This window comes from Cavia porcellus, unplaced genomic scaffold, assembly GCF_034190915.1.
Source record: "Cavia porcellus strain 051 isolate PalLab524CR breed Dunkin Hartley unplaced genomic scaffold, mCavPor4.1 scaffold_28, whole genome shotgun sequence".
Lineage (NCBI taxonomy): Eukaryota > Metazoa > Chordata > Mammalia > Rodentia > Caviidae > Cavia > Cavia porcellus.
The window spans coordinates 42,693,930-42,718,528 of record NW_026947511.1 but is presented as its reverse complement, the minus strand read 5'-3'; the positions used below and the strand labels follow the sequence as shown (position 1 = coordinate 42,718,528).

The following is a 24,599-nucleotide window of genomic DNA, read 5'->3' as shown; positions in this document are numbered from 1 at the left end:
TTCAGGTGGTTTAAAGCTGAAAATTCACACTGCATTAAAAACATCTCTACACTGCATTGAAATGCTATGACTGTTGAAGACATTTTTTAGACCAGAGAAACTATTTAAAAACATAGAAAGCACTTATTTTCAAATTACAAGAAATATAGAATCCTTTCAGGTGAATGTTCTATTAACAAGAACAACGACAAAAATTCTAAGGGACTTCAAGTCTACTTATTTTACGTTGCCTTGTAAAACTCCTATATTACAGAAATTAGAGAAGACATTCTGTTAGGCTAGACATAAGTACCTGCCTCTCTTGAAAGGCATAATTAGCTTCACAAATAAAACGAAAAAGCTTATTTTGTCCTACCAGTACATAACATATTAAGTTTAGAGTTATACATTAAATAATTTCCCTGTGAGTTGAGGCCAAGCATACATATTTCCACCCGAGGGAAAAAGTTCAGAGCAAATGAAAACAAAACCTAACGATGAAGGCCTTAGGCAGGGGCAGCCCGCCAAGCTCGAGTTTAAAAGCCCAGCGTGGTGTGTGGGTCTTATTTGAATGTGCAAGAAAACACTAGGAATCGCTTAAGTCCTACAGTGGGGTTTGCTCTGGAGTTCTACCGAGTCACTCAGACTTTGGTGACTGCTAGAATAACCAGCAGTCTGCTTTTGGTGGGCCCGACCAGACCATCTCGGACAGAGCACACAGTGAACGATAGCCACAGCCTGCCAGGGGAATCCACGATTGCTTCTAATAACTCATTCTAGTATTAAATAATTCTGTCAAGAAATGGTCCCAATATGTCCAGTAAATCCTTTGTGCTGAAATTTAAGCCAGAAACCTGGCCCCAGTGTGCCCTGAGCACGCAGTCCCCTGACCTAGAGGTTACATCGCACCATAAAGACTCAGACAACAGAACCGATTCTCTCTGCGTCTCCCAGCAATCTCCCAACAGTTATTTAAGAGCACTCGGGCCAAGAAAGTGCTCTATAGAGAAAATATATGTCCTATTCTGTTACACTATTTGGGATATCATCTCATTAATCTGGTTTTCTTTCCTTAAATGTGGCTACAATGTTAAGGCCAGAAAAGCAGTAGATCACAGAACAGCCAGGTCCTCTAGGTTGCCACTGCGCTGGTCAGCAGACAGTCAAACGGACTTTTATTACCTGAGTCACAGAAGATCAAGTCGTGGCTGATCAAACTAATTCCACAGCACCTGATGCAGCGAAGCTCTATGTTGTATGACTCAAAGAGATGAAAAGAAGTGGCTTAAATTTGGCCATGAGGAAAACTGGCCCAGCTGGCCAGACTGGGTTTTCCTGTGAGTTCACATACATCGTGTAAAGTGTGCTGTCAATCTCTTCAATGTGTAGATTGGGGAGAATATTTTATAATGACAGCAGATGAGAGGATGAGGGAGGGACGCGGGTTCGTATCGCACGAGAGAGCAGTTTTAGGGGAGAAATCTAAAGCAGTTCACTCAACACGACTAGGCACGTGGACATAATGAGGTGCTGGCCTGGTGCAAGAATTCTCTCTGGTACCCATGTAGGTGGACATGACCTGAAGGGTTGGCACCAGGCAGGCCCAGGTGCCAGTCTGCATGGGCTTACATTCTGGTGAAACTAATTAGAGCTGGAATGAATACCAGTTCTTAAAGAGTAAAATAAATGTGTTACATGACACTTTCCATGGTGCTAAGTGCCATGCATGGTAAGATGTCAGCCTGGAAGGGTCTCGTGATCAGCAGGCCACGGGGCAGCAGTGCACAGGGCCCCAGCCTGCCATCTTTAGGGTGGAGGAGTGTAGGCCACGGAAGGTCGCACAGCCTGGAAGCACTGTTGTTTGAAATATCACTCAGTCTGAGACAATGGTGTAACAATGACCTCTAATTTCCCCACATGATGGCAGCCTTGATTCTGAGACCGAAAGCTGCTGAACTCCCTGCTCATCCTCCGCATCCTGCTGACAGCTGGCTGTGCTGCTGAGAAAGGAGCCCTCACTGCCAGCCCTCTCGTGGCACCTCCCTGCGAATCAGGACACCCAGCTCTGAATGTGGGTTCTCTGAGACACCTTGCGCCACATAAAAATATGTGAAACGTATTTGAATTCGATACATAAAGGAGGAACATGAGCAAGATTCAACTGCTTGAATGGGAGATCTGGAAGACAAAAATAACAGCTGAAAAAGATTTAAGTCCTTTTCCCCGTCACCTGGGGGGGGGGGGAGTAAGTTGGAAAAGCTAGAGAGACCTTCTTGCGTGCCTTTTAAAACTTGGACAGATCCTTTGCCCCCATGTGCAAATTAGAAAGGAAAATCAGGAGTGGTCATCTGCATCTGAAATAATTAGGAGTGATTTCCTTCAATGATTCTCTTTTCAAAAGCAGAATGATTGCTACAGCCTGAGTTCAAATATTATACATGACAATGACGAACCAAGCTACTTAGAGCTTTGGTTGTGGAACCTAAAGAGCCCTCAGAAACCTCTCCCTCTAGAAGGTCTTCCCTAGAATCAGAAGCCCAGTGCACTCCAGCATTCCTGAGATAAGGTCCTTCAGTGTTTGCTTGAATACTTTCTGTGACAAGGAGCTCACCACCTTGCAAAGCAGCCATTTGCTTATGGTCATGTTTGGCCAGGTGAACTGCTGTACAGACTTTCTGCATCCAGAAACGCAGGCTGCTTGACGGTGACTTTCCCTCAGTGCTGCTGCTCAGGGATTCCAGACTAAATTAATGTTCCTCTAAACCTCTCAACTAAGGAACACATAGTCAAACTCTCCACTAGAATTTTAAGTAATATTTAATATCAGTTTCAAAGTAGTAGCTTAATTAGGTGAATACTGTATTTAAGGCCCATTTTAGGAGTGAGAGATGGCGTCCTCTAAAAATAAAATGTATTAGGAAAACGTTTTTTACATCACAAAAACTACTGCAGCATTTAGTGCTATGAATTCTGAGTGACTTCATATCGTGCGGTTTTTATTTTAAAGGCTGACTTGATTCCTTTTCCAAAACTACTTATCTATTTACTCCTACTTAACACCTGTACAAGCATTAATGTGTGAAATAAAGGGGAAAATACATTTTCCTGAAGTGTTCGCTCAGATATTATGAGAAGGTGCAAAAACAGGCCCCGGGGGGAAAATAAATGAGCAAATCTGAAAGATCTAACAAAGCAAACCAAATCCAGTGTTTCAAAGGTCATTTCTAAAAGCTGCACAAAGCAGCCACTGTGCACAGGAAGCCCCGCCCCCAAGTCACGCTCCTTCCCCCACAGGCTGGTCCCGGAGGACACAGCTCCAGCACCCACGTGGACAGTCACCGCGGGCTCAGCATGGCACGGGCACAGACGGCCCAGCCTCTCTCCAGAAGCCTCCGCTGTGCTGCCTAACCCACCCGTGCCCCGTCCCTGGGGTGGGGAAGCCCTTCCTCACGTCCAAACATCTCCCACTACGTCTCCCACAGGTCTGTTCTGTTTTTTTTTTTTTTTTTTTCCCTTTGAAGATGTCACCATTCATTCCTAGCCAGCTACTTCAAAAATTTAATTATCATAATAAACTTGTGTTGTTCTGCTGCTTGACTAACATCAGTCATGAGGGGGACTTGGGTTTTGTCCTTGTAGGCGATAGGAAGGCGTGCAGTTCCTGGGAGCAGAGCACGCGCGCTCAGAGTCCTGCAGGGCAGGGTGAGGTGTGCCTGTGCTCCTGGTGACACAGGATGGAGCCAGCAGTGCTGGGGTGGCCCAGCTAGGCCAAGGTGGCCGGAGTGGGTCAAGGCTCAGCACATTCAGACTTGTGGAAAGGGCGCCAGAGACGGTGATGTGCATGCTGTTTGCACCTCTCCCTTACACACAGCTTTGTCTTTCTGAGTGAGCCAGACAGGAGCAAGTTATGCCACTCTGCAGGAAGGCACTGGACAGCATGCTCCATGGAGAAAGCTGCCCCTGGCCTCTGCTCAAACAGGTGAGCAGGTCCTTGCTCCATGGGGACACTCAGAGGGGACCAGGACATGGCCTTGCTCTCTCCAGGGTAGCCAGTGCATGGTTATCCTGGGGAGAGAACAGAAACAGCCCCAAGGAGAGCTTGGGGCACATCTGAGGAGAGGAGTTCATGTCTACAGTAACAATTTGTTGGCATGATTATACCCAATCATAATGCCATCCTGAATTATAGCTAAGGAAAAGGGATTCACTCCAAATGCCGAATTTATCGGCTTTCGGGTCTGGCTCACGCATAGAGTTCACTGTGTTACCTTTAGTGAGTCCTCTTCCCCTAGTAACAACAGCAACGTGATTCCTGCACATGCTGTCTTTTGGCTCTGTCTTTGTCTCTTCGGATGAGGTTAGGGTTCTGATACCCTCCCCGAGTCAACCACATGAGGGTGTGGACCTGTAGTCTCAGGAGATAGTCAAGTGCAATGGGACCCTGTTCTATCTGTGGAATGACTGCCTTTTCATTTCACATGCATTGTGCATCTGTCAACATAAAGCACTTTCCAATTACTGCAAGGCCATCAGGCCAGGATCTCTGGTTTAAGAACCTCAGAGTCTGTCTGGTGTGAAGATTATGATGTGACACAACATACAAGTTATGATCCAGGTACAAAGCAAATGTGGAGAAGGCATCCAGTGTGGCTTGTTTCTACTGAGGTGACTACAGGTGTCACTTAGGAAACGTCCTTTGAGCAGGATCTGAGAGGACTTGGAGGACTTATAGACTCAGTATCTGTAACAAGCACCCAGTCTGGTTTCTGTTATTCTTCATGAAGGACTGCAGTGCCTGAAAAAGTGCACAGACTCCTCTCGGTTCAAGGAGACAGAATCCAACAACAGTTGCTTGTCAGCTGGCTGAGCTGTGTGTGTCTTAGTTATTTTTCTCTTGTTGCTGGGACAAAATACCCAACACCCAAAGTAAAGGAAGGAAAGGTTTATTTAGCTCACAGTTTGTAGGGGTTTCAATCTATGACTGGCTGGCTCCAGGGCAGCATGGTACAGTAAAGGGATAACAGCTCTGGAGAGGAAAAGATACCAAAAGCAACAAGAGCAAAAGTGGAGGAACAATTCTCCTTTCTTTCCTGTACTGTACGCGGGCTGCCTGCCCTAGAGCAAGTGTAGCACTTACACCCTGGCATTGGACCATGAATCAATCACAAACTCTAGAAGCCTTGACTACATGAGGTTTTGGGGGGACATCCAGACACCAACCAGAACATTCCTCCCCCCAGACTCAAGCATATTCCTGTATGCAAAGGCATGTAGTCCATCTCTAAGAATTGCCAAAGTTCTAACAGTTTCAGCATCACTGAAAAGTCTAAGTACTAAGTCTCTTTTGAGAGATAAGGCAAACTCTTAGCTGTGAGCCCCTGTACAAATGAAAAGAAAGTTCAATATGTCCAACATTCAATGGCACAAGATAAACATCTTTATTCCAATAGTTACAAACCGGGAGATATAAAGGAATGGGACCAAATTAAGTCCACAATTCAGCAGGGCAAATGTTAAGTCCTGCCGTTCTATGTGTGGCATCTGAGGCAATCTGTGCCGAGTTGTGAGCTCCAAAGGATGGCTCTATTTTACGGTACTTCTGGTGGTAGTAGCTCCCATGGCTTTCCTCTTGGACCCTCTTTGTTCCCTCAGAGGATCCAACTTCCTGACTTCTCCAAACTTCTGAGGTCTCCACTGCACCTTTGACTTCACCCCCACAGCTTCACATGTTGCCCTCTCAGGGGCACACTTCCTGACCTCCCAGGTCTTCTGAAATTTTGGGTAGAAGTATTCCTGAATCCCTAACTCTTGAATTCTGCATGCAGCTATAACTAGAGCCATATGGAGGATGTCAAGGTCTGCTGCCAGGAGGAGCAGAAGCCAGGATTCCCTCTCTCTTGGCTGTAGGAGTCAAGTGCCTCGATCACTGAGCACTCTGAATCTAACTCTGAGGAAAGTTTCTCTATGCTGCCACCATTCTGGAGCATGATGTTCTATGACTTTCTTCTCAAAGCAAAGTCTTTCACTTTTGCAGTTTTGAGGCTGCAAAGAGTAGAGACTTGCTGCTTCTTGTGATACCCTCAGGCCATCTTTTATATTATCCTTTTCTTCTCAGCTCTATCTTTGCAGTCCACAGAGTCACAGGAGCTTCCTTTCTGGCCAAATTCACAACATTTAAAATTGTCCTTTTGGGCTCTTTGCTCTTGATTCTCAATACAAATCTGGCTGAACCACCCCGCAGCAGCCATGAGACAGCTTCAACACTAGACTGCCTTGAAATTTCTTCCGCTAAGGTTAAATAGTCCGCTGCCCTTAATCTCAGTCTGAGGTAAAGTCTCTGGCCACAAGCAAAATGCAGACAAACTTTCTGCTAAGCCATAACACACATTGTTTGGAGTCCTACAGCAAATGCAATTCTTCTTCCCATTGGAAACCTCCCAAGCCTGCTCTTCACCAGCAGGATTTCTATCAGTCTTCTAGTCTTTTGAGCTTCAGAATCTCCCATACAGAACATCCTAAGGTGTTCCATTTGTACTTTTTCAGCCAGTATCTCTGAACCTTTCCAAACTCTTCCCACAAGCCATTTCCAGAGGCTCCTGAGCCACATGGTCAGGTAAAGTCATAGCAACAAACCCACTTCTCTGGCACCAAATTCTGTCTTATTTTTTTTTTCTTGCTGAGACAAAATACCCAACACCCATGGTTAAAGGCAGAAAGGATTATTTAGCTTATAGTTTGTGTAAGTTTCAGTCCATAATCAACTGGCTCCAAGGCAGGGTGGTGTGGCACAGGGGCAACCATTCATAGTGGCAGAAGACAACAAAAGAAACAAGAGAAAAGGGGCAAAATCCAGACTGATGGGGTTAGGGCAGTGCCAGTACAATCACTGGCCTGATCCAGCAATCACTGACTCTTAATCCCAGAATTGTACTACAAATCAGTCACAAACTCTGGAATCCTACTCCCATGACTGCATGAGGCTTTGGGGACACATACAGACATAAACCATAACAGGGTTGTTGTGGTGGTGGTGGCAGTGGTGGTGATGTGAGCGTATGGTCTCTTGCACTTGCAGGGGTCCTGGGGCTGGGGCTAGCAGGGGAAAGAAGACCTGTCCTCTGTCCCAGGCATCAGCTGAGGGCCACACTGAGGTGTCATTCCTGTCTAGTTTGTTCTCCAGGTACTCCCCATCCCTGTGGTTTCCACCTCTGCCTGGACGTCTCAAGCTGGCTCCCTTCAGTGACAGGATGCTGTCTTCTTCCCCACACCCTCCTCTGTCTTTAACAACAGCTAAATAATAGTAATAACAACACCACCAGCATTTGTTGAAAATGTACCATAGGACAGATAGTATAGTTATTTTAGTTAACCTTTATGACCGTCCTATGAAATTTCTAAGTTCTTACATGCAAGTAACAAAACCATTATCTATGTTAATAGCACATTCTTCATTTTAAGCTGCGGTTCTAAAAAATACCTAGACTGAGTAACCAATCTGCAGTTATTTCTCATGGTTCTAGAGGGTGGAAAGTCCAAATCTAGGTCAGGCTTTGGTATCTGGTGAGGTCTCTCTCTGGCTTGCAGGTGGTTGCCATCTAGCTGTATCTCCCAATAGGAGAGAGAAAAAAAGAGAAACTGCTCTCTCTTCCTCTTGTTCTAAGGGTACAGGTCTGTCTGTGATGAGTTCACTTAATGTGTATGTCATGATTTCATTTAATTCTTAATGATAGTATCTCTAGACACAGTCATATCAGCGGATAGGACTTTGCCATGTGAAATGGCACTGTGAGTAGGTGTGGGTGATAAAATCCAGTCCATAGCAAGGAGAAAAGAAATTAAGTGAAAGGAGAGACAGTAGATCATAAAATCTATGATCGGAGCCAGGCACCAGGCTCAGAGAAAAGGCAGGAGAGGGAGGAAGACAGATGACCAGAACCACACCCCACTTAACCATTTTGAGGACCACTCTGCCAGGAACCCACTGCTGTCACTAGATGCAATCCCTGGAGTTGTCAATCACTGCTGCCCAGAAACCCAAAGCTGCTATTACTGCCACTACCGGCAGCCAAGGTGTGTACCGTCCCTGCTTCTGTCAGCAGCAATTCATTCCAGGGATCTGGTGAATGAAGCCTAGGTCCCAAACCAGTTCCTAGCTGCAAGGGATGCTGGGAAAGCAAGATTCACACTTTTTTTTAAAGCTCCCATATGAAAGGCAGCCTTACCTACTATCAAGATGCATATGCTGTAAAGTACTCTAGTCACAAGAGAAAGATTTAAGTGCTAGGTAGGCTCCCCTTCAAATGACATTGAGTATTTCCATACAGATGGTGAATTACCATTTGGCATACTGATAATTAAAACAAAATTTTCATGAAAATTACCCTTACTATGTGCCATGGACTCTTATACTATCTGTTCTATGTTATATTGCAGTGGCAAGCAGAAACACTGAAACAAAAACCAGGATTTGGAGGCAGATTTATTTAGTATAAAACAGGCACTGAGAGGGAATCAATTATCCCTCAAAATGTCAGGCCCTGTATCTGAGGTGAATACACAGTGCTCAGATGAAGAAATACAAATGGCACATAAATATAAAAAACAATGTTCAACATCATTGGTCATTTGAGAGATGCAAATTAAAACAACACTGAGATTCTATCTCACCCAAGAAAGAATGGCTATCATCAAAAAAAAAGTCATCCAATAACAAATGCTGGCAGGGTTTGGGGGAAAAGGAACCCTTCTCCACTGCTGGTGGGAGTGTAGACTGGTGCAGCCACTATGGAAATCAGTGTGGGGATTCCTAAAAAACTAGGATGAGAGGTCCCATTTGTCTCAGCTATTCCCCTTCTGGGTATTTTTTCAGAAAAATTGAAAACATCACACCACAGTGATATATGTACACCCACATTTATAGCAGTACAATTTGTAATAGCTAAATCTTGGAAACCCCCAAATGCCCATCAACTGAGGAATGGGTAAAAAATATGTGGCATTTGTGTACAATGGAGTGCTACTCAGCTATAAAGAAGATTACGTGGAGGCTTTTATAGGTAAGTTAATGCAATTAGAGACATACTTTTAAGTGAAGTAGGTCATACTTGTATGTGTAAACATCATAGTGTTTCTCTAGTGTAAGAAACTGAAAGAGTACATGAGATCCAAAAGGTAAAATAGATATCATGAAAGGGAAAAGAACTGCTCAAAAGGAAAGAACAACTGGGATGGGGGAGAGGAGAAAAGGAAGGGAAAATATATAGACATACACACAAGATAGCTAAGATGACTGTGCTACTCATTTTATTCGTTCATTGAAAGGAACAGTCAGTGCTTATGTTGTCTGATCACTTTTGCATGCCTATATCTGATAATCTGAGCAACTATTTTGAAGACAATAATATGCAATATAACCATGGCTGATTTCCTATATCTTGTTTTGAGATTCTGTATCAATTTTTTATTATTTTTTAAAATTCTCTTTAAAGATAAAAAAAAAAAAGTTAGGCCCTGAAGGCTTGGGGTGCAGATTTTTATAGGGTTGGTTGCAAAAGGAAAGTACAGAGGCAGAGTACTTGGCTGTGTTTGGTTCTCATGATATGTGTCACAGTGACCAGCCAGTTCTAGGAGACAGACGTAACAGGAACTGTTTCCTTGGCAACTAACAGACTGGCTAGTGGGCACTTCCTGCTACTACATCACTAAAAAGTCATAATCATGAAAAAAATCAATTGATTCTGAACTCTCCCAGATCATGGACAGTAATTTAGGAAACACAGGAATAAATTAAGGTCAGGAGAAATGGAAAACATTTAAGAGGTTACTCCGTTATCACAGGAGTTTTTTGGGGTGGGTACCGGGGATCGACCTTGTACTTGCCAGGCAGGTGCTTATGCCACTGAGCTAAGTCCCAGCCCCTATCATAGAATTTTGGAAAGGTAAGGGATGGAATAGGCAATAAACGTGGGAATAGAACAATGAGGAAAGATACGTGTGTCAAAGAAGAAATGCTGACAGGACTTCCGGAGTATGAAATGTCAGTTGGGAGCCAGGTGTGGGGGCGCATGCCTGTGAGCCCAGCACTGGGGAGGTTGAGGCAAGAGGATCACTGTGAGTTGGAGACCAGCCTGGGCTACCAAGTGAGCTCAAGGCCAGCCTGAACTGCACAGTGAGACCCTGTCTCAAAAAGACAAAAAGAAAAAAAAAGATACATCCGAAATTTTTGGGAACTTCATCATTTTTACTCTCCTTCCCCTTTTTCTTCCCCCCTCCCATCTCCACAAAGCTTACCCCCCTCTTTCCTACTATGCTCCTCATTTTTCCTTTAAATTATTTGCATGTTGAACTTCTCATATAAGATAATTTGTTGGTGCCATTTAACCTTCTGTGCCTGATTTATTTCACTTAGCATTACGGTCTCAAGATCCATCCATTTTCCTACAAATGCCTCAAATTTATTCTTTTTTATGGCCGAGTAGTACTCCACTGTGTATACATAACACATCTTCTTTTATCTGATGGGCATTTATGCTATTTTCATATTTAACTTTTGTGAATTGTGCTGTTATAAATATAGCTATACCTGTATCACTGTAATATGATGACTATAACACTTTTAGGGAGATACCAAAAAAAAAAAAAAAAAAAAAAAGCAGAGCTAGGTCAAATGGAATCTCTACTTTAGTTTTTTGAGGAAGCTCCACACTGATTCCCATAGTGGTTGTACTAGTTTACATTCCTACCAACAATACATATAGAAAGGTTCCTTTTCCCCCACTACCTCACCAGCTATATTTTTGTTTGGTTTTGAGTCCTTGATGACAGCCATTCTTGCTAAAGCACGATGGAACCTCATGATGCTTCGATATGTATGTCTCTAACAGCCAAGGAAGCTGGACTTTTTGCTCTCTCTTGTATTCACTGCCAGGAATAGCTGGCAAGATGTTTTCCTATTGTGTAGGCAGCCTCTTTGCTCTGTTGGCTGTGTCCTTTGCTGTATAGAAGCTTTTTTATTTAGCACACTCCCATTTATTGATTCTTATTATTTCTTAAGCATCTGGGGTTCAGTTCGGAAAGTTCTCAACTACGTCCTCAAGAGTTTCCCATTTTATCTTCCAGTAGGTTCCATGATTCTATTTTTAGGTCTTCTGTCCATTTTGATCTGATTTCAGAACAGGGTGATAGCTGAGTGTCTGGATTCATTCTCCCGCCTGTGGATAATTAGTTTTCCCAGCACCACTCGTTAAAGTGGCCACCCTTTTTTTCCTCTCCATTGTGTATTTTTGGTTCCTTTGTCAAAACTCAGCTGTTGGATGTGCGGGGCTGTGTCTGCAGGCTCGGTTCTAGGCTGCAGGTCGCTGTGTCTATTTTTGTGGCACATGGCTTTTGCTTTAAAAATACTGACTGACCTGGCATGGACCGAGCTGGGCACGTTCGCTGAGAGGAAATCGTGCGGGCGGAATGTTGAAATGTAAGCTGAAACGTGTCACAGAACTGGACACTTGGGAGTGGCTTCACAGAGCTCTGATCAATGTCCACCGACAGAGGGTCTCAGTGGCCACGTCCCCAGGCCAGGGGAATGGGCTGCTCCGTAAGTGCCAGGCAGTTATGGGAGACCCAGGCGTGTACACACCGAGATCGCAGACGACTCAGGGCCAGGAGGGGAAACTGACATCCTGTGTGGGCCATGCAGGAAGAGGCAACGAAGAGGTGGAAGGCAGAACCCAAACCAACAACAGACTGTCACAAGCTCAACAGAAAGTCCTGTAGCCCGCTAGCGATAAACAGACCGAGCGCATCACTCCCGGCGGGGAAGAGATTTCTGATTCTCCAGGATAGCTGCCCAGAACGCCTGAAATCTCTTCCTCTAAAATCTACTTAGACATTCTAGATAAAATATAGTATCTATGGCTTTACATGTTGAGTTGACTTTGTAAGATTATAAGGAAAGGACCTCGGACCAAAACAAAGAGGAAAATGAAAAGCACAGTAAACATGTATGACCTAATAACTGGGGGGCCCAGGCATGTGGGGTGCAGGCAGTGCTGCTCCCAGACACCAGGGGTTTAGGCCAGCAGGAAGTGAGGGGAAACTTGGTTCACTCGCCCGAACCAAGGGTGGGAAACGGAAGCCTTTCTGCAGCATCGGTAACACCCACTTATCTAAAGGTATAAATTTACACTCCCTAATCGCCCTGCAATTCTCAATCATTAAAATGAATGTAAAAGGTGGCTTGAGGGTTATTACAGCCCCGGAGCAGCAGACAGAAGCAAAAATGAGGCTCAGACTGTAGTGACATAACCCTAACCAACACGACAGGATACGGAGAGAGACGGACAAAACTTCACCGAAGATGAGAACACGATCAAAAACAATGACACTGACAAGGTCACGAGCCAGCACAACACCAGCAGATCCAGACTCAGGGGAGAAACCAGAGACGCGTGAAAGACAAAATAACAAAATGGCAAAAACAAGATAGGAAAAAATGACCAAATGGATCTTTTGAAATGAAGACGCAGTCATTAAAAATTTAAAAGCTTGATGCAAGAGTTAAGTGAAAGATTAGAGGTAGTGAGGAAAGACTTGTTCAAGTAAAAGAGATAAAACATTGCAAAGAGCAATAACAAGATAGAAGGTATGTAGGGGCTGAGGATTTAGCTCAGCGGCATAAGCGCCTGCCTTGCAAGCTTGTGGTCGTGAGTTCAATCCCTGGTACTGGTGAAAATACAAAAAAAAAAAAAAAAAAAAAGTAGAAGGTATATTTTAAAAGTCCAGGACATTACTAAATGTGAAGGATAATTTATGTTTATATAAATTACAGAAGTTGGCACTACAAAGAAAGGGAGAAAGTAAACACTCAAAAAAAGAGCTCAGAATTTTCATGGACCCTCAGCTTTAGAAGCACAATGAGTTCTCAGTGGGATAGCTAAAATTAAACCCACGGGGAGACATATCATTGAGAAGCCACAGAACACATACACAAAGGAAAACTCTCCCAAAACAGTGCGAAAAGAGACATTTCCTAAAAAAAGATCAATTAGACTAAAGCAGATTTCTTAAAAGCAAAAACTAAAAGGTGACAGAATGATAACACCATCAGGGTACTGAGAAAACAGAACTGTCACAAATTCAAAGGAAATCGGCATTTTCATAGAGCTCATGCATAACAGAGCCTCTCTGAAAGAGCTACCAGGACAGGCTCAGGGTAGACGAAAGCAGGACCAGAAAGCAGACCTAAAAACAGCAATGCTGAGCAAAGACGCCGTACAAACGGGGAAAATCTAAACATACACTGATTTTTTATAGCAAGAACACAAGAACAAGAGAAAAACCAAAACATTTAACATTAAGATAAAATGGGAAAATGACAACTAATCATAGACCAGAATTAATCATAGAGTCCAGGATGTTAATTAGAGATTCTATGAAATCAAGGATTTTTAAAAATCACATTAAAAGGAAAAGAAAATACAAAATTTCCAAATAAGCAGTGTGAAAAACAAGTAAGGAAAAGTTAGTAAACAAAACAGATGATAGGAAACAAGGGGCAAAAACGGAACAGAAAAATCATGATAAATACAAATGTGATAGAAACAACTGACTAAAACTTGGATTGACAGATAAAAATAATCCATACGCCACTTATAAAGAGAGACAAGATACAAGAATATGGGAAATTAGAAAGTTTAAAAAAGAAATATATTTATATATTCTACTTAATGTGAATATTCACACATTCCTTGTGATTATATCTGTTTGTTCATTTACTGGATGTGAGCTAAGTCCCTAAGTGCTCTTGAGTGATATTCTGTACTGTGGGCTTCAGATGAGATAACAACAGACCTGTTGTTTTAAATAAGAATTTAAGATATAAAGAATAGTTTGAGATAAAATCAGTCACTACATGGGATACGAGGAGAGTCTCAGGAAGATATAACAATTGTAAATAGGTCACATAATCTCCAAATATGTAAGACATAAATCAAGAGGATTACAAGTAGAACTACAAGCAGGTCTGGAGAGTTTAACACCCCTCCCTTGGTTCTTGATAGGTTAAACAGAAAAAAAAAATTCATACAGCTATAGCACACTTGAACCACCAAGTCAACAAGCTTATCCAAAGTCTAAATATGGACTCCTACAGAATGTTAATTTGCTATTAATGTCTTTAATTGGTTTCAAATTGTTCCCCTCAGTACCATGCATCAGGTGAAGAGTCTGGTCAAATAACTCTAGACTGTTTAGTCTAGTCTCAATAAATATTTCACTCAAAGATTTAAAATCTAGGCTGGGTTTTTCTCTTTGTTTCAAAACCCCATAAAGCTCTATGATGACTTACGGCTTGAGGTACAAACCTCAACATTCCCACTGTGTTCCACTTTGAGTTTGGTGTGGGGTGGAGATCACCAAGTTAAACCCGAAGAAAACTTCATGGGAGTAGTCCAGAGGGAACCAAATCAAACGAACCAACAATTTTGCACAAATTCCCGAGAGCCAAAACCACTGAATTTCACTCAGCAACGAAGACTCATATTAGATCCCCTCATCAACTTGAGCCAAATTTTCCTACACTCAGACACTGTAGTTTGTCAGGGCACTGCTGTTTGAAAGATGGGCAAAAGGCTAGGTTCTAAAAGCATTAACTTCAAAACTGCAAGTGTCTCTAACATCCCGGAGTCTACAAGAGGACGTGTTGGAGCCTTTGCCAGGAGATAAATACTGAAGAAATTCACCGTGCGAGGTCCTGGTACCCTCTGCCAGACAGACACATTTCCTTCTAGACATTCAGCATTTGTGTACTGATGTTTAACAAACAAATGCGAGCAGCATTCTAACAGGAAAAACGAACAGCAAAGCATGTGTCGATGAGTCTAATAGGCTAAATTTATAACTGACATCTCTGTAAAGGCAGGATTGGTCCGGATCTCATTTTCCATATGCAATTACAGTTCTACTGTTAGAAAAAACATAAGAAGAAAGGGAGCCGTTATTAATTGGTACATACAGTACCTCACTGTGTGGAAAGTGGGACTGTGTGTATTGCTGTGTAAGTTTACATTTGCAAAGTTATGATGTCTGTGTCCCTTTTTAAACAGCCCTGTTTACCTTTATCATTTTTAAGGGGAACATTAAGGAAGTATCATCTTCCCTGATACTTCCCCTACTCAGGGGTGGGCTACTTTACCATGGCAACAGCGGAGCAGAGGCCAGGACAATGGGGGGAAAGGTGACCCGAGAGGAATCTGTCAAACAAGCTTTTAGGTCATCTGGCTTTTTCTCAAAACCCTTAAGGAGTTCTACACGTGTCACTCCACCTCCTGGAATACATCCAGGCTGCTTGTATTTCTGAATCGGAGATCAGTCTTACAATCAAAGCTCAACACCGCATGGTAGAGTTTCTTTTCTTACAGGGAAGCTATTACTAACAATTATCTTCTCCTAGCAAACCCCTGGCTTCTCAGGAGCAGACAGAGCATTTGTCAGTAATTCCCATGCACCTATGGTAGGGCCGGCTTTCCGTGAGTAGCACAGACTTGGTTAGAGGTCAAGCTTCAAACAGTCTCAAGTCTGGATAAGCAGGACAACACCAATGCAGAATGCACTGAAGCACAGAAAAAAAGCACAGAAAGGAAAGAAGTCCATTTTTCTTCATGCCTGGACTGTGTTCCCTGGTGGAGGCGGAAAAGATGGGCCTATCAATGAAGACCTCAGTGTAAGAATCGAAAGATTGTGCAATGTGACATCGGCAGGGAACGGCAGATTCACCACCCTCTGCTTTGACAGCTTGCAAGACTGAGGCAGGTGACGATTAAGCCAGCAGCTTTGCCAACAAGCACCGGCTAAGGTGGCTTGAGTGATCTAGTCGGTGACAGGCTAAGGCACGGACAGGCATGATTATTAAATGCTAGGATCTACTTAAACTCTTAGGTTCCTGGCACCAAATTAAGTAGGAGGGAGAATGCAGGGAGATTACATGTGGGAAAATGCAAAAGTGAGTAAAACGTATTATTTGTCCTTTGTTCAGTCACAGACACAGTTCATACAATAGGAGGGCCATGTACCAAGCATTATGGGTAGAAGATAAAGGTTAAAAATTCTTGTGTCTGAGAGAACAAGGAAAAATTCTGAATATATAACTTCAAAAAATAACTCAAGGCATGTTTACAGTGTAACGTCTGAATCATCAAAAGAGAAACTTAATGGTCTGATTTGAACACAATTGTTACTACCGTGAGAGAAAATTTTCATAATAAAATAAAATGTTTCACGTTTTGGAAGGATGCCCAATTAAAATCGAAACAGAACAAACTAACAAGAAACCCTCGCTGCTGTGATCACAAAAATGTTCAGCACCAAACAGCTCGTAAGAGGAACTGTATTCTGTTTGACCTGTCTCACCCTCAGACTCCTGTTCATTCTCATACATAAAAACAGCAGTACCCAGCGGGGTACTTGTTTACGCCACAGAAAGATCAGCTGAATTTTAAGAAAAAAAAAAAAAAAAAAAAGAACTTGAGAATGTTTTCTTGTCTTTGAATGCTAATTCAGTTTTTCCCTCTTCTCCAAACAACCCTTCTTTTAATACTCAAGTCAGTAGGAAGCAAACAAAAATCCCAAAGTCAATATTTTGCATATAAAACACCAGGGAATCAGAGAAGGGCGGGAGGGATTTCGCTAGGTCTCAGCCCCATTTCCAAGTCAGGGCTCTTGGCCTCCCAGTTCCACGGGGAAACGGACAACTGGTCGCCTCACCCTCAGTTTCTGTGGACCGGAAATGTCAGTCCTGGTGCCGTGATGAATTCCACCAGCACAAAGCCAACGGCAGGCCCCGTGGAACGCACTATCATGGGATTGTTAGCCGTGCTGGTGTTATGTACAGATTCAAGGGAAGGAGCATCTTGAGGAAGGGCGACTGTCAGAAGAGCTACCAGGCCACGGTGGAGAGTTGGGAAAACATGCTCGTGGCGGTGTAATATGAAGTGTGCCAAGGGGCTCAGTCACAGATCACTGTGATGGCTTGCTCTGCAGGAGGCCCTGGGGTGCTGCTGTGGGGTAGTGAGAGCCAGAGAGGAAGGAAAAGCAGCCTGAGTTCCACTCAGAGAGACAGACAAGAGGAAGGAAAGATCAGAAAACGTGAGCATCACAGAGAATGGAAAAGGGTGAGGGTCCTGAGGTGAGGAGCTGCTAATCACCTTAGCCTGGTCAGGCAGAGGCGGCCCCCTGGAGGAGGAGGTGTCATTTAAGCCAAGATCTGAGTGACAGGGACAGGTAAGAGGCTCTCACCCTCCTCATCTCCTTGGCTAGGACGGGAAGGGAAACCGCTGGGCCTGGGGCTGGGGCGAGGGAGAGGTGAGTCTGAGGGCCAGCTGGAGGCCACAGTATTTAGGGTTTTATAGGCAATATAAAAGAGCCTGGGTTTTATTTATTTAAGTCTGACAACGAGGCTCTGTGGCACTTCAAAGACAAGGAAAGACTGGACCTGACGGGTATTTTTAAAAGCTGGGCTTTGCCTGCTGAACCCTTGGCAGGACAGCCGCAGTGAAGGGGAGAAGTAGGCAATGACGTGGGAGTGCGCCCGAATCCAGCTGGGTAGGCAGGGAAAGTGACCAGGCTGGGATGGCTGCAGTCATGAATTCAGATAAGGACGTCCGAGGGAAGGCGGGTCTAAGCAGGGGTGCCGAGGGCTCCTTGGAACACGCTATCTTCTGGAGCCCCGTCAGCACCCAAGTGGAGATACTGAGCGTGGAAACAGGTGCGGTCTGGAGTTCCAGGGAAGAGATGGGACCTTATATTGAAGGCCATGGGACTGAGATTGCAGAGGGATGGAGAGAGCTGTGAGTGCTCCAGGTTCATGGAGAAGAGGACAGGCAGGGAAGACAGAGGAACGGGGCCAGCATGAGAAACATGAGAGTCTTTTCTGGCTCTCAGGAAGCAGACAGATACATTTAGATGTGCAAGAGAGAGAGAGGAGGAGGGGGCAGGGCCGGGGTGAAGGGAGCCTCAGCTCCGATGCAGGTCTGCAGGTCGCAGTGCAGCTAGGAACGAAGGAGCCCAGTAAGTCCCTCCCTCCCTCCGCTGGGCTGCGAACACCGTGGCACCCTCATGGTTATCCTGAAACAGAGGAGCTGCGTGAACCATAAACACAACAGCGCCCTAAGGATTATCCAGGCTTCAACTTTGGAGGATTGCGGACCTCAGTGAGAGAGGACTGTCTTCAGATCTGGGGTGTCTGAGCTTGTAAAGACGGGAAGGCTGAGTTATGGAGTCTCTTTTCTTCCCCTTCCTGCTCAGTCCCGTTTTCCGTCCACCCATCTCCCTGTTCCTGCTGCCATTCCGAGATCTTCGATGAACGTAGCTATTGACTGCACCCTGGCAGCTCTTTGCTTGTACCCCAGAACCTGGACTCGTTTGGGTCCATTCGGCTGTTACAGAGGATTGGACAGGAAAAGCCTCAGAACCCGGCTCAGTCCTAAGACAGACTCAGCTAACCGAGGGGCAGTTCCAATCCAGCCCTGCCCATTGGTGGCAGAACCCCGGGGAGGGACAGCGCAGCCCAGTTCCTGTGCTCGCACCATGCTCGGTCTTCTTCTAGAAATGGCCACAGAAGGCTGTGCTCCCGCCGGGTCGGACCTCAGAATGCAGCTGAAGACCCCGGGGGGCTTCTGTCTGCAGCAAGGCAGCCTCGGTGGGACACGTCCGTCACCTCCACAGCGTTAGTGTGTCCAGGAGGAGGAAGAAACCTGCCTTGTCTTTGTAAAGATCCAGTGAGGCAGTCACAGACAGGTGACCGCTGTCTTTGACAACATGGAGGTCATTCGTGACCTTGGTGAGAAGGTGGGCAGTGAGGACTAAAGCCCCTACACAGGATGAAAAGCAGTTGCTTTTCTGGAAGAAAGCACAAAAGTGGAAAAAAGGACAGGTGCTCAAAGGCATGTGACTCAATAAAGGATTCTGTTATATTTTACGATAGGAGCTAGAGGAATCCATTGACGAGGATGATTCTATTGCTTTGGAAAATTCAGTGGGAAGGAAACTGAGAGTGCAGTGTATTGGAGAAGGCGAGAAAGCCTTAGGAAATCGGGGAGCACGGCCTTTGTTGGAGACGGAGCGCTCTGACCAGCAGCCAGTGCAACGGGAAGGGAGCAGAGGGACCAGGTGCAGACGCAGGTGGCCCGGATTGGTGCTAACAGGAGGCAGCGCTTGTCTGAAGGGTCTCTTCACCCAAGGACATGTGTGGCAGATGAGGGGAGGCAGGGAAGGCCATGCGGAAAGCTGGAGAAGGGTTGCAGTGGGAAACAGTCACCTCTGGAGTGAGAAAGTGAGCGTACATATTTAACTACCTGGCGATCCCACATGGCCATCTGAGATACGTGGGCATGGATTTATACTGAGCTCGAGCCTGCTGAGCACAGTCTCCCCCTAGAGATACTCAGTGCTCCCTTTGGAGGTATGGAGGAGGCCGATGATCAGGTTTAAGCAGAGGAGGAGTTCTGCTGACAGACGTAGGAGATTAGCAGGCTGTCTTGACCATGGAGCTCGCCCTGGGAGGAGCCCAGCAGCTGCAAACAGACCAAACTAATAGTGGCTATGGTGGCTCAATGGTTAGAGCTCTTTCAGTTTCTTCAAAATCAAGAGAAACGTCTCCTAGTTTTCTCTTGGGTTGGGGCAGTCGTTGTATTTACTCTTCATTTGCTGCAAATTAAACTCATGGATATTGAAGTTTTAATGAAGGCAAAGCAAAAATCTGCTGCATAGGTCTATTTCTGTTTTAATTGATTTTTAAGGACTAGTTTTTGAAATTCTGTTCTTTTATAATGACGGCTAGATTATAAAATGTCTCTGTACTTAAACATCCCTTCATATTTGGATGACAGATGAAAGAGCCTTTTGATGAAAATAAAACAAAATGGCTCAACAAGACATCTTTACTCTTAAATCTTTGCCAGGACAATGGAATAAATCACATTTTGTAAGGGGCTTAGCTAAATAGATCTGTCTGGATCTCAAAAGCCATTAAATGTAATTATTTTTAAACAAAAGACACCACCACATTGATTCTTTTTTTTTTTTTTAAAGCAAGCCTTTGAAAATGAACTTTAAATTATTTTCTCTGCTTGCAAAAAGACACTGGATGGGGAAACAAATGTTAAGTGCACAAATCAGATGGTAAAACAGAAAGCTTTTAATAAGCAGCTTTCTCTTATGGTCTTAAACTAGAGATGACTTCAGAATAAATCTTAAAACTCAGCAAGATAAGTTGTTTGAGAAAACAGAAATGATTTCTTGGGCTCACAGATCTGAATTTCTGGTCAGACACCCTAGTTTGGCAGCTGTCGCCCACAGTAACACCAAATGGGGCTCCAGACAGTGAGGATGAACTGCAGAGAAACCCTGGCCTCCTCCCATAGCCGCCCACTTCAGGAAAAATGACTGGGAAGCAAATTTATCAAGCACAGGATCTTCACTACGGAACCACCACCCCAAATCCAAGCCATAAACAACCCCACACGCAAAGGCACTATCTTTAACCAAAACACCTGAGTTACAAATGTACGTTTTACTTGTTTGAGCTCCTAACAAAAAATCAGCTGCAGTTTTAAAGTCCATGTATGTGCCCGTGGCCAGCGCCACATTAAGATCCCCCAAGAAGTAGGATGGGCTGTCTCTTTATTTGCAGTATTTTAGTATGAAGAAATGAAGCTATACTTTAGGAAACTGCTGTGTTGGAAAAAATCTCAGCTGCCAAAGAAGTCATCCAGAAGCATCCAGAACCAAGGATTGCTGGGATCCAGGATCAACACCCTGCAGCTGTGCTCCACGGGCACCCCACACATGGCCCCAAAGGATGGAAAATGTGACAGGTTACACCGTGGGTGAACCTAGAGGACAATGAACAATAAAGAATCAGGGGTCAGTGTGGGAGCTGGGAGGAAGAGGACTCAGCCCCCAGGGGGAGCCGACAATCAGCGAAATGATGACCATGTTACTTCTGCGAATGAATGGACAGGACCAGAATGATGTAAAAACTAGGCCATTGTGAGAAATGAATACTACCTCTATTCCTGTGCGGAAGACAAAGGAGAAACAAAATTCGAGCCTTGGAGAGTTCAGAAAGTACTTAGAGCAAAGAATCGTTCTCTAATAGGGCTGAGGGTAATAAGTAAAAATTAAACACCTTATTCCTTAACATCAAAGAATATCATTTTTCTTTGTTTTCTGGGTAGTAGAAAGAAAATCAACATCTTTTTGAAGTATGCAGATGAAAGTACTAGGTGAAGAAGGATAATAATTTGGCTGATCAACTCTTATCTGTCATTGACATGATTAATTTTAATATAGCTTCTGAGTGTGAAGATTCCCCAAACAATGATAAAATCGTATTATCATACCAGGGTACGGCAGGACGGTTGCAATGATGCAGCCTGGCGCCAGCTTTCTGGGCCTGAATCCTGGCTGACACATAGCAGCTGGCAGCTTCTGCAGACCGTGCAGGTCGCTTGCTTGCCTTTCCCTTCCTTTCTCTCAGGAAGAGGACAGTATTTCTAATCGACAGGATTGAAATAGTTACTTCATGTACAGCACTGTTTCAACAAAGGTCCCAACAGGAAGTCGATAGGACACTGCATCACAGAGGGCCTTTTACAAAGGTGGAGCAGCGCACGGGGACTGCACGCCACAGTGCTGAAATCTGGGGCTAGCGGCAGTGGACTGTTGTCCACTAGCAGGTAAAAAAGGGGAGAAGAGGTTCCTCAAACTCGGGAGAGAAAGTTATAGAGAGCAGGCTGCTTTCAGAAGGCAACTGGTGTCCAGTCTGAAGAAAATAGACAACTGAAGGGAGCTCGCAGGAGAAGGCCACCGTCCTCTCTGGTCACTGCTTACGTTCTCCACTGGCTGAGTCCTCTGGAAGCCAGGGGCCGGGGGCTGGGTCATGGCCCACACACAATACCGTGAGGACAGATGGGAAGAAACCCAGCTCTAGTGCTTGTTCAAACCATCTGAGGGGTTAAGCGAGTTAACTTGGACACCACTTCGAGTTCCAGCACAGGGATCGGTAGTTGTAAAGCTGGACTTGGCTAGACAGACTTCCGATGGATATAACCCGTTTTCACTTTGCTGGATTCAGAGCAGGGACCAGGAACGCATTATTTATTCAATTTATTAGGGCCCAGCAGAAAATGATGAGGACATAAGCTTTACAGGAACCGGTGGTAGCCTCCCATAGCCTTCCCAGGGAGCTGCTACCGTAGTCTGCATCCAAGCCAAGCCCATAGGACAGGTGTCATGAGGCACAGCTCTGAACCAGTCCCCAGAGCTCTGGCTCCCACAGCAAAATGCAGGCAGGAGCCTGCAGAGGATGTGGAGGACTGGACACAATCTGTCTTTTCCTTTGCTGTGAGCAACGGTCATACGATTCTGAATTATAGTCACTGAAAACAATGCTTCAATATAGCACCCTGGAGCTTAGAAATGTAAAGTAAAATATGGCAATATATTAGTTAATTTTTAAATGCAACATACAAGAATTAAATGTTAGGTCAGGGAATGCTCCTGTCATCTAGTTTAGTGATAACACATTTCCATGTACGTTTGGTTCAAAAGCCAAACCTAATGCTAGGTGCGATTTAAGATCGTATTAATAAACCACATTTTAATTAATTAATTAAAAGTATAAGAAAGTGTGTGTCATTTGTTAAGTGGAGAAAAATCAAAGTGTTTCTTGGTATTCATAATTTGAATATCATTAAATTTGTATTAGGATAAACTTTATAATGTGACACTGACTAATATAGTGATAAAAGCTAAAGATAATGCTCTCGTTTCATCTGTACGAGAAATGATTGTGGAATTTAAAACATCTCCGAGGCAGATTTCGATAGTGTTTTACAGTGAAAGCGTGAGTGAAGCTGGGGGGTGATAGGCGGGATGGCAGCACGGGTGTGCACGCTCCTGGAGACACAGGCGGGGACAGTTCTGGGAACCTGGCACGCGTGGGGCTCGCCTTTCATTCTGCGGAGGACAGGAAGTTGTGGGAAAGTTTCTGCTGGGAAGAAATAAACCTGGTTCAACAGCTCAGAATAATGGAACGGGCAGTGCAGAGCGGCCTGGGGTGGGCCAGCCTAGCACAGGAGGTCAGTGTGGTGGAGGAGCTGCATGAGGGCGGTGTGGGAATGGACAGAAAGGACAGGGGAGGGCAGGGAGGGGAGGCTGTCACGGAGGAGGGTGGCAGACAGCCTGTCAAGGCCAGCAGCAGCAGGAGTCAGAGTCCTTGCCTAGCATCAGGCGTAAGCACTGCTGGCCACCACTGGGACTGAACTTCTGTGCCGGGCTCAGAAGCCAGCAAGGGGATTGCCTCTGCAGTTCCAGCCATAGATGGCAATGTGAGCTTCGGTGAGGGAAACACACACACACACACACACACACACAGGAGAGCTCCGGGGACAAGGGTCAGGAGTGGAGTTCAATTTAGGTTTCAATTTCAGATAAACGACCAATACGTTTCCTAACCTAAGACCTAAGCAACATGAGCGATGTATTTACACTAAAAATCCATTCGTTGTTTATCTGAAATGCAGATTTAACTGGTGCCCCGTGTTTTCATTGACAATCTGGCAGCCTTAGCTGCAAGTGAGTTAAGACAGGCATTCCTGGAAGAGGTAAACTGAGCGGGAGAGAAATGCTTAGTGACGGAGGCTGCGGACACTTTGGAGAGAAGAGGAAAGGGAGAGGGCTAAGAGGAAAACACAGCCGCTCGCAGCAAGACAGCAAGCAGGCGAGGGCTTCCTTCCGATCACCTTTCCTGAAGAAGTCAGGTCTGAAAGCCTCAGCGTGGAAGGAAATGGAGGCTGGGCAAGCGAGTATGGAAAACCTGCTCTTCGCTTCTGTAAAGGCTGCCCTCTGAGCTAGGTGGACGCCTCTGAAGTTCCTTCCAGCCCGAGGCTCCTGGGAGCTGCCTTCTCCTGTACGAACGCTTTGGTGCTTCTGGCTACCTAATGTTATACATCACTACAACTTCCAAGTCTGACCACAGAACTGAGCACGTTACTGTAGCTCCATGAGAAACCACCTTATAAAAGACAGGTTGGCAGAAATTCCATTAATAAGAAAGAAAACGACTATTTACAAGTATTGGGAGAAAACATTTATGTTAGCAAAATGCTTTGAGAGAACAGTTGTTTGAAGCCATGAGATGGGACAAAGAGATGTGACAAGGTTTAAAACATGCCACTTGGAGGGGAAAATAACTCCTTATCCACACAGGCACCTCATCCCCAAGGCACTCGGACCCTGGCCCTTGCGGGGCTAATCTAGTCCCTGGAGGACCCCGACAGAAGTGAAATATGAATTGTCACTGCTTGCAGTCACCGTGGAACGCTGTGGCCAATTTAATAGGGTGCAGGCTGAACTTTTATTAAATAAATCAAGTCGTGAGGCTAAACTAGGTTAGGTAACAATACCAATTTGGTAGCTACAGCTCCACATAAAAACGTCAATCCCTCCAGTGATCTCCCTGGTTGGAAAGAAAAGCGGTAAATTATGGTTCTCAGAACGCCTCAACTTGGTACCAGATGGAGGAGACCTGTTCCGCCACCCCGTAATTCTCACTCTCTCCGCTATTT

At 44.8% G+C, this 24,599-nt stretch overlaps 1 protein-coding gene across 4 annotated transcripts in view; it reads right to left on the bottom strand.

The window, feature by feature from the left end:
• The window catches only part of Kif6 (kinesin family member 6), a 301,789-nt gene that overhangs the window by 253,036 nt on the left and 24,154 nt on the right, over positions 1–24,599 (bottom strand). The gene's annotated exons all lie outside the window — the stretch shown is intronic.